Raw genomic sequence first — 10,324 nt, forward strand, 5'->3', positions numbered from 1 at the left:
TACTCCCACCCCCACCTCTCAGAAACTCTTCCTCCTGCTTTCGGTCTCTATGACTTTAACTCTTTCTGTAAGTGTAAGTAGGCTCCTCATTTTTCTCCCTTGGAGACTGGTTTATTCTGCTAGCGCCATGTCCTTAGGGCTCATCTGTGTTTTAGCAGGTATCAGAATTTCCCTTTTTTGTTGGGCAGTGGCGGCTCATGGCTGTAATCCTAGCTACTTAGGAGGCTGGGATGAGAGGATCACTGTTAGGCAGCCTGGGCAATTAGCCAGCAAAAAGTGGAGCTGTAACTCAAGTGGTAGAGCATCAGCCTTGAATGAAAAAGTAAGGGACAATGCCCAAGCCAAAGTACCAGAACAACAACAAAAAATCTCTTGGGTGACATTGTCCAAAAAGAAATACACTCATTACCTTACTATGTAACTATAACCCCTCTGTATATCACCTTTATTATATATATATATGTATATGTATATGTATAAATGATACAATGTTTTTTTAAAGGCTCTCTAGCTTTAAAGCCATTCAAATTTGCTGAAAAGTCCCTCAGCTAGTAAATGAACAAATAGTAGAACACTGGAGCAGTGGACTATCCCTACACCTAGTGTGGAGGAATCTCAGGGGTACAAAAGCAAAAGAGGCTCCTCTCAAAACTTGACATACGAGCAGGACACTTAGTAGCACATACCTATGATCCTAGATACTCAGGGAGCTGAGATCTTACTTAAGATTGCAGTTCAAAGCCAGACCCAGCAGGATAGTCCATGCGACTCTTTATCTTGAGTTAACCACCAAAAACCTAGAAGTGGAGATGTGACTCAAGTAGCATTAGCCTTGAGCAAAGAAACCTTAGGGACAGTACCTAGGGCCTGTCCCTAAAATCTGTCCCTAAACCTTAGGGACGGGCCCTAAGTTCAAGGCCCAGGACCAGCACAAAAACAAAATATTTTTTGGGCTGGGGATATGGCCTAGTGGCAAGAGAGCTTGCCTCGTACACATGAGGCCCTGGGTTCAATTCCCCAGCACCACATATACAGAAAACGGCCAGAAGTGGCGCTGTGGCTCAAGTGGCAGAGTGCTAGCCTTGAGCAAAAGGAAGCCAGGGGCAGTGCTCAGGCCCTGAGTCCAAGCCCAGGACTGGCCAAAATATATATATATATATATCTATATTTTTTGAAGTTCACATATGGTGTATTTCCATCTATATGACCTCTGGAAAAGGCTCAGTTAAAAACAGAAAGCCAAGCAGTTGCTAGAGACCGAGGTGGGGCAGCGTGAGAGACTTTTGGTGGTAAAAGACCAGGTCTACATGTAGCCCATTTGTGCTAATTGCATGCTCTTGCCTAGATAAATCTGCACACCAAAAACAATGTTTAAAAAAAAAAAGTTAAGGGGCTGGAGATATAGCCTAGTGGCTAGAGTGCTTGCCTTGTATATATGAGGCCCTGGGTTCAATTCCCCAGCACCACATATACAGAAAATGGCCAGAAGTGGCGCTGTGGCTCAAGTGGCAGAGTGCTAGCCTTGAGCAAAAAGAAGCCACGGACAGTACTCAGGCTCTGAGTCCAAGGCCCAGGACTGGCAAAAAAAAAAAAAAAAAAAAAAAAGTTAAAAAGAGGGCTGGGAATGTGGCTTTGTGGTAGAGTGCTTGCCTAGCATTCATGAAGCCCTGGGTTCAATTCCTCAGAACCACATACACAGAAAAAGCCAGAAGTGGCGTAGTGGCTCAAGTGGGAGAGTACTAACTAGCCTTGAGCAAAAAGAAGCCAGGGACAGTGCTCAGGCCCTGAGTGCAATATCCAGGAGAGGCAAAAACAACCCAAAACTACACAGGGCTGGGAATGTGGTTGAGTGCCTAGAATGTAAGCCCTGGGTTCAATTCCATAGCACCACATGAACAGAAAAAGTCAGAAGTTGTGCTGTGGGCTAAGTGATGAGTGCTAGCCTTGAGCAAAAGAAGCTCAGGGACAGTGCCCAGGCCCTGAGTTTTCAAGCCCCAGGACTGGCAAGGAAACAGAAGAGGGAAACTAGGAGAGAGCAAAGGAAGGGGTGACATTGACCCAAAAGAAATATACTTATTACCTGACTTATGAAACAGTAACTCCTCTGTACATCATTGTAATTATAACAGTTTTTAAGAGGTAACTGGACATGGAGCTGTGGCTCAAGTTGTAGAATGCTTGGACCCTGGGTTCAAGCCCCAAGACACACACACACACACACACACACACACACTTTTAAGAGGTAACTGGACATGAAGCTGTGGCTCAAGTTGTAGAATGCTTGGACCCTGGGTTCAAGCCCCAAGACACACACACACACACACACACACACACACACACACACACATTTTTAAGAGGTAACTGGACATGAAGCTGTGGCTCAAGTTGTAGAATGCTTGGACCCTGGGTTCAAGCCCCAAGACACACACACACACACACACACACCCTACAGCAAAAAGTCTGGGAATGTGGCTCAAGCCCCAAGACACACACACACACACACATACACACACACACACACACACACACACACACACACACACACACACCCTACAGCAAAAAGTCTGGGAATGTGGCTCAAGCCCCAAGACACACACACACACACACACATACACACACACACACACACACACACACACACACACACACACACACACACACACACACACCCTACAGCAAAAAGTCTGGGAATGTGGCTCAAGTCATAGAGTACCTGCTTAACAAGCATGAAACCGTGAGTTTAAACTGTATAACTGCCCCTCCATGTGAGAAAATGTTAACCTCTTCTAGAAACTCATGAACTTATAGATCAGTATCTAGGCGAGGATCTGTGGACTTTGGACTGTGGCCTGCCATCTTAACACATCAGCTCATTCACTGAAATTCAATGTTTTTCATTTGGGCCTGTGACAGTGTCTGGGTTTCCTCCCCTTTCATATAAGACAACAGTACCTGTCCCAAGCAGGTGACAAGCCCTAGGCCAGGAGGCAAACAGAACTAATGACTACCAGGAACCATATCTATGTACCTGATCTCATTTAATCCTGGCTTATCTCTTATAAATGAGAAACAGGGCCCAGAAGAAAGCAAATGACATGTCTCTCCCAAATCCTTGTATGAAATCCTTGCTGTGAAGGCCCTGGTATGATCAGGTGACCTTTGAGAGGTGATGAGATCAGAAAGATGGAGTACTGAGGAACAGAAGGAGCACCCTTACGAGAGACCGGGGGTTGGGGGGGCTGGGGATGTGGCTCAGTGCTGAGCATTTGTCTAGCATAACAAGGCCCTGGGTCCCATTACCAGTAGTACCACAAAGATAAAACAGGCTCAGAAGAGCCCACTTCTTACCTCCCACCGGGTGAGGACAGAAAAGGGGTCGGCACTAGATGCTGATCTGCCAGTGCCTTGCTTTTGGACGTCTACCTCCCGAAATGTGGGACATGGAAGCTCACCAGTCTGTGGCATTTGGTTATTACAGCCCAAGCAGACCAGGGTCCCATGGTGTCCCACCCAGACTGTCAGCTCTCCTAGCTATCTGTGTCCTGCCCTCCCTGCAAGCCTCTGTCCATGAGGTCCTCTGCAGACTCTTTAGATTCAATCACTGATAGAAGATACTTAGGAAGAAACTGTACCTATATTAAGCAGACTTTAAAAAAATTACTTCCTGGGGCTGGGAATATGGCCTAGTGGTAAAGTGCTCGCCTCGTATACATGAATTCCTGGGTTTGATTCCCCAGCACCACATATATAGAAGAAGCCAGAAGTGGCGCTGTGGCTCAAGTTGCCGAGTGCTAGCCTTGAGCAAAAAGAAGCCACGGACAGTGCTCAGGCCGTGAGTTCAAGCCCCAGGACTGGCAACAAAAACAAAATAAGTAAAAAAAAAAAAAAAATTACTTCCTGGGCCAGGAGTTTGGCTCAGTGATCGAGTGCTTGCCTAGAATGCAAGAAGCCCTGGGTTCGATTCCTCAGTACCACACACACAGAAAAAGCCAGAAGTGGCGCTGTGGCTCAAGTGGTAGAGTGCTAGCCTTGAGCATAAAGAAGCCAAGGACAGTGCCGAGGCCCTGAGTCCAAGGCCCAGGACTGGCAAAAACGAAAAAAAAAAAAAAAAAACGAAAAAAAAACTTCCTGAAGGATACAATGACAACTATTTACATTGTATTTGGTACTATAAGCCATGTAGAGATGATTGTAAGTATGTATAGGTTATACAGAAATATTAAAGCACTTTATGCATTGGGCTTATAAAACTGATTTGCTGATTTGAAACCCCTTTGTACAATTATTTTAAAGATAAAACATTAAAATAAAGTCACACTTTCTCTAAAACAGTCTGTCTATGGGCATATGTGCTACTTTCCAGAAATGTCCCTGTGTTTATAAGTTTGTAGACGATCTAAGTTCCACAAGGATAGGGACCTTACTTATTTACCACTAACTCCTAATACCTAGCCTCAAGTATACAGTAACTGCTTAGTAAAAATTGGCTTAAGGAAATAATACTAGGGGCCTGGGGACACAGCTCAAGCAGTAGAGTGTTTTCCTAGGCCCTAAATTGAAGCCCTAATAATACTACTGACAAAAAAATAAGTAACCAAGGCTGAGATTGTAGCTTAGCATGCTTAGGGTGCTAGGCTCAATTCCCAGCACAAGAAAATAAAACAACAAAAAAGGAAAGGATCTTAATTCAAAGCCAGCCCAAACAGGGAAGTCTATGAGACTCTTCAATTAACCACCAAAAACACCATAGTGGAGTAGTAGAGCACTAGCCTTGAGCAAAAAAGCTAAGAGGGACATCACTCAGGCCCTGAGTTCAAACTCCCAGGACCAGCACCACAAGGAAGGAAAGAGGGAGGAAGGAAATAGAGAAAAAGACAGGTGAGGGGGGCAGAGCTAGGAAGTACAGAACAGAGGACTACTGATTGGCGAGGAGGAAGTCATTTCCTACGTGGAGCCTCCTGGTCTGGTCTTTGGCTTGATCTGAACTAGAAGCACCTGGTGGACCTTTATATCCAATGGGCATGTGTTGAATATTCTGATTGAGGCCTGGGATACTTCTGTCAGCCTGATTGAGAAGCCGTAAATTCTGCCAACCGATACGCTTGGCTGAAGGCCATCCCTGGGCTCAGAGCCACTGACCAGATTTGTTCCTTTAGAAGGTCTGACTCTTTGGATCTCGTGTGGTCCTGACACCAGTAACTTTCAGAAGGAAGTACCTGAGCCATTTTCCCAGAAGGATGCACTAATGCTTTTATCTATTATCCGCAAGCTAGGCAGGGGGGCTGGGGATATGGCCTAGTGGCAAGAGTGCTTGCCTCGTATACATGAGGTCTGGGTTCGATTCCCCAGCACCACATATACAGAAAACGGCCAGAAGTGGTGCTGTGGCTCAAGTGGCAGAGTGCTAGCCTTGAGCAAAAAGAAGCCAGAGACAGTGCTCAGGCCCTGAGTTCAAGGCCCAGGACTGGCCAAAAAAAAAAAAAAAAAAAAGACAGGCAGGGCCTAGGCTGATCATTAACAAAGCATCATCAACCAAGGGCTTCTCACGTGTTCTTTGTGGGCATCCTGGAAGTTACTTGTGGTGTGACAAGCCTTGATTTATTGTATCTATGTCCCAGGGCAGACCTCAGTCACCAAGTCCCAGACTGAGTGCTGAGTAAGTGCCCTTTCAGCTCTGCTCTTCATCTCTCCTACATTGAAGCCTCCTTATCTTGACATTGCCCTGAGTGTTCTTGGCCAAATTTGCTGTGGAGGCCTTGGAGTCAGGGAGGGTGTGCACAGTTCAGTCTACGCTGTGACCCTGATAGACAGGACAAATATAGAATATTTGTTTCTGAGCACAGAAAATCAACAATAAAAGTTGTCTTTTAAATTTTTGTGTTTTATTTTTTGCCTCTCCTGAGGCTTGGGACTCAGGGCCTGAGCACTGTCCCTGGCTTCTTTTTACTCAAGGCTAGCACTATGCCACTTGAGCCACAGCGCCACTTCCAGCTTTTTCTGTTTATGTGGTACTGAGGAATGGAACCCAGGGCTTCATGCATGCTAGGCAAGCACTGTACCACTAAGCCACATTCCCAGCCCCTGTAGTTTATTTATTTTTTGCCAGTCCTGGAGCTTGAACTCGGGCCTAAGCACTGTCCCTGGCTTCTTTTTGCTCAAGGCTAGCACTCTGCCACTTGAGCCACAGCGCCATTTCTGGCTTTTTCTGTATTGTGGTGCTGAGGAATCAAACTCAGGGCTTCATGTATACGAGGCAGGCACTCTACCACTAGGCCATATTCCCAGCCATGTAGTTTATTTTTAACATAGCATTTCTAAGTTTTTGGTAATTCAATAGAGATAAGAATCGAAGGTACTTTCCTGCTTGGGCTAGCTTCGAGATCCCTCAGATCTCAGCCTCCTGTGTAGTTGGTATTACAGATATGAGCCACTGGCATCTAGCTGCTTTAGTTATTTTTCAGGTAGGGTTTTACAACCTCCCCTTCACCTGACCTAAGAGCTCAATCCTCCTATTCACAGCCTCTCAAAAAAGTTGCAAATAACAGGTGTCCACCACTATATTTGGGTGAGATGGGATATTTTGCATGGTTGTTTTTGCAGGTCCTGAGGCTTGAACTCTAGGACTAGGCACTGTTCCTTAGCTCCTTTTGCTCAAGGCTAGCACTCTACCACTTGATCCACAGCACCACTGCCAGCTTTTTCCAAATAGTTCATTGGAGATAGAAGTCTCATGGAATTTCCTTCCTGTCCAGGCTGGCTTCAAACCCCAATCTTTAGATCTCAGCCTCCTGAATAGTTAGAATTATAGGCATAAACCACCAAGGTTAACATCTAAATCAGCAGCTTTTCAATAAAGCAGAATACCCTCCCTAGTGTGGTTGGAGGACTGGGGGCTTGAAAATAAATCAGGTGTCTGGGGAAGAGAAACCTGTTTGCAGACTACTTTGGGATTCCAGGATCAACTACCTGGGGTTCCACCCTGTCAGTGCCCTCTGCAGACTTTGGACTTGCAAGTTCAGCAAGTGTACAACAAGGCAGTTCCCTAAAATAAATCCTATGTATCTCCCTCGATGGATACATTGTACACATTCAGGTTTTCTGGGGAAGCCGTGCACATTTCTGTGCTAGCACCCAAGGCGTGGCTCCTGTCAGCAAACCTCTGGACACTCCCCAGATTCCGGAGAGACATTTTTCTACCTCAGAACTTGATGGGGGCGGGGGGCGGTGCATGCTGCCACATGCTGTACTAGGACCTGAACTCAGGGCCTTGAACTCTTTGTCAGTCATAGAGCCTGAACTCCAAGCTTGGGCCTTGTTCTTGAGCTTTTTCTGCTCAAGGCTAGCGCTCTTTGAACCACACAGAGCACACTTCCAGTTTTCTAGTGGTTCACTGGAGATAAAAGCCTCATGGACTTTCCCACTTGGGCTGGCTTTGAACCATGATCCTTAGATCTCAGCTTCCTGAGTGGCTAGGATTGCAGGTATGAGCCATCACACCCGGCTCTGCTGATTTTTTTTTTTTTTTTTTTTGCCAGTCCTGGGGCTTGAACTCAGGGCCTAAGCACTGTCCCTGGCTTCCGTTTGCTCAAGGATAGCACTCTACTACTTGAACCACAGCACCACTTTCCAACTTTTTCTGTTTATGTGGTGCTGAGAAATCGAACCTAGGGCTTCATGCATGCTCTAGGCAAGCACTCTACCGCTAAGTCACATTCCCAGCCCCTGTAGTTTATTTATTTTTTGCCTCTGCTGATTCTCAATTAACGATTAAGAATTACAGTATCACACTCCCTGGTCAGCTACAGCTGAGGCAGGACTGCTCTTACACCCAACCTCTAGGAAACTTTCCTGTTCCACATCTAAATCACATCCTAACTTCCACTGTCTTCTCAAGTGATACTCCAGCTGGGTGGGCCTCTAATGTGACTGGTATCCTTAGAAAAGGGGCAAAAGGACCAAATGAGCTATGTTCCAGGACAACTATTTTTCTTAAACCATTTTTCCCCCCCAGAAAATACTGGTGACAGTACAAAGAATTCACACATACTCAGTATCTAGCTTCCTGTTTCATGGTATGTTACCCTCAGCGATACAACACACTGTTAATGAACAAGAATCACAGCCTCAAGACTTTACATTCAGCCAGTTGTCTCTAGGCATCTGTGTGTGTGTGTGTGTGTGTGTGTGTGTACACGTACGCATGTGCGTGCATGCTGGCACTAGGCCTTGAACTCAGTCTTGTGCTCTCACTTGGCTTTTTCACTCAAGGCAGGTGATTTACCACTTGAGCCAAACATCCACTTCTGGCTTTTTACTGGTTAGCTGGAGATTAAGAATCTCACAGATTTTTCTGCCTGGGCTAACTTTGAACTTTGGTCCTCTTGATCTCAAAGCGAGGGTTTACAGGTGTCACTCAGCATTAACCTTCTTTTCACAATGGCCATAGTCTATTACTTCCCTCACCTTTGGCCGTGGTCAGGTACTGTGTAGGATGTCCCTCTAGAGCAATCTGCCTTTTGTTTCTCTACAGTTAAGGTAAGTGAAAGGCATCAGAAGATTATGTAGGTAAAAGGCAAGTTCTGTCACATACTACTAGCGTGATTTATGACAGCTGGTGTGCTTCGAGTTCCCTGGCCAGGCTCCTATTTGCAGGTGGGCAAACCATGACACCACAAGACCAAGAGGAGGAAAGGCTCAACTCTTACCTGGAACAATGCTGGCCCTGAAGTAGGAAAGCAGCTATGGCATGTGGGCAGCTCATGTGCAGAGAGCACATCAGAACCACCACATATGGGAGAAACACACAAACCCCACGAACCCCAATTTCACCTGGCTTCACAATGGCCTCACAAGATGGGCAAACTTCACGGAGAGGAAGTATGTAAGAATTCCCAGCCAGGAGCCCGCCCACCAATGCCCGCCTGGCCAGATCTGCTCACCGCTGCCCCGAGGCTGCCCCAACGACGCATTGCAGGGCTGAAGGTATAGTTCACGTAGAAGAGCACCTATTTCATAAGCATAAGGCCATGAATTCAGAATAAAAATAAGGAAAAACGTATAAATAAAATTTTTAAAATACATACATATATGTATTTTTTTTCCCCTTCAGTGCCTCCCTCTTTGGGGATAAAGGAAGAAAGGCAAGACTCATTATCTCCTTCTAACCCAAGAGGGAAAATAAACAGATTAACACAAGTTTAAAGATAAGGAAAGGGGTTGGGAATGTGGCTTAGTAGTAGAGTGCTTGCCTAGCATGCATGAAGCCCTGGGTTCCATTCCTTATTATCACAAAACAGAAAAAGCTGGAAATGGTGTTCATGTTAATGGTACAGTGCTAGTCTTGAGCAGAAGCTCAGGGACAATATCCAGGCCTGAGTTCAAGTCCCATACTGGCAACAAGTAAATAAATAAATAAATACATGAAAAAAAGTATAAATGGACCAAGGTGTCTGAAGACTATAGAAATAAAATTGGCTGGAAAAATGGTTTAAAAAAAAAAAACCAAACCACTTTTTGTGTCTTATATATTTACTAAGCAACCACATTCTCTATACTTCTGGCCATGACACAGCAACTGCGAACAGCTCCAACAGCCATATGCGGTGACTGTCTATAACCAGGCTAAGACAGTCGGAAAATGACACTGCTGACATATGAGTTACAGGGCTTTAATTTTTTTTCTCCCAATACCAGGGCTTGAACTCAGTGCTCTGAGCACTTGGCTTGTATTTCTTTTGCTCACAGCTAGTGCTCTTAACACTTGAACCTTGATCCAGTACAACATTTTGCTGGCTATTTCAGAAACGGTCTAGTGAACTTTTCTCCCTAGCTGGCCTTGAACTTAGATCTTCCAGACTTTAGCCTATTAAGTAGCTAGTATGAACCACCAGTGCCCAGCAGGAATATTAAATTCTAATTCATATTACCAAGATACAGCTTCACATTCTTCCAGTACTACAGAGTGCCCCAATTCCTTCCTCATCTCCAATACTGGTCTCAGCCCCCTGAGTAGTTAGGATTACCGGCATGAATCACTGGGGCTCAGCCTAGATACTAATGTTTGTCTGTGTGTTAGTCTCAGGGTCTGGGCACTGTCCCTGAACTTCTTTTTGCTCAAAGCACTTGAGTAAAAAGCCACTTCTGGCTTTTTCTAAGTAGTTTGTTGGAGATAAGTCTCATGGACTTTCCTGCCCAGGCTGGCTTTGAACCAAGATCCTCAGATCTTGGCCTCCTGAGTAGCTAGTTACAGGCTTGAGCCGCCAGTGCTCAGCCTAGATATTAATTTAGTTCATTTCCCCACTCTAGGAAGGCAAGTAAAGGCCTC

This window comes from Perognathus longimembris, chromosome 1 (genome assembly GCF_023159225.1).
Source record: "Perognathus longimembris pacificus isolate PPM17 chromosome 1, ASM2315922v1, whole genome shotgun sequence".
NCBI lineage: Eukaryota > Metazoa > Chordata > Mammalia > Rodentia > Heteromyidae > Perognathus > Perognathus longimembris.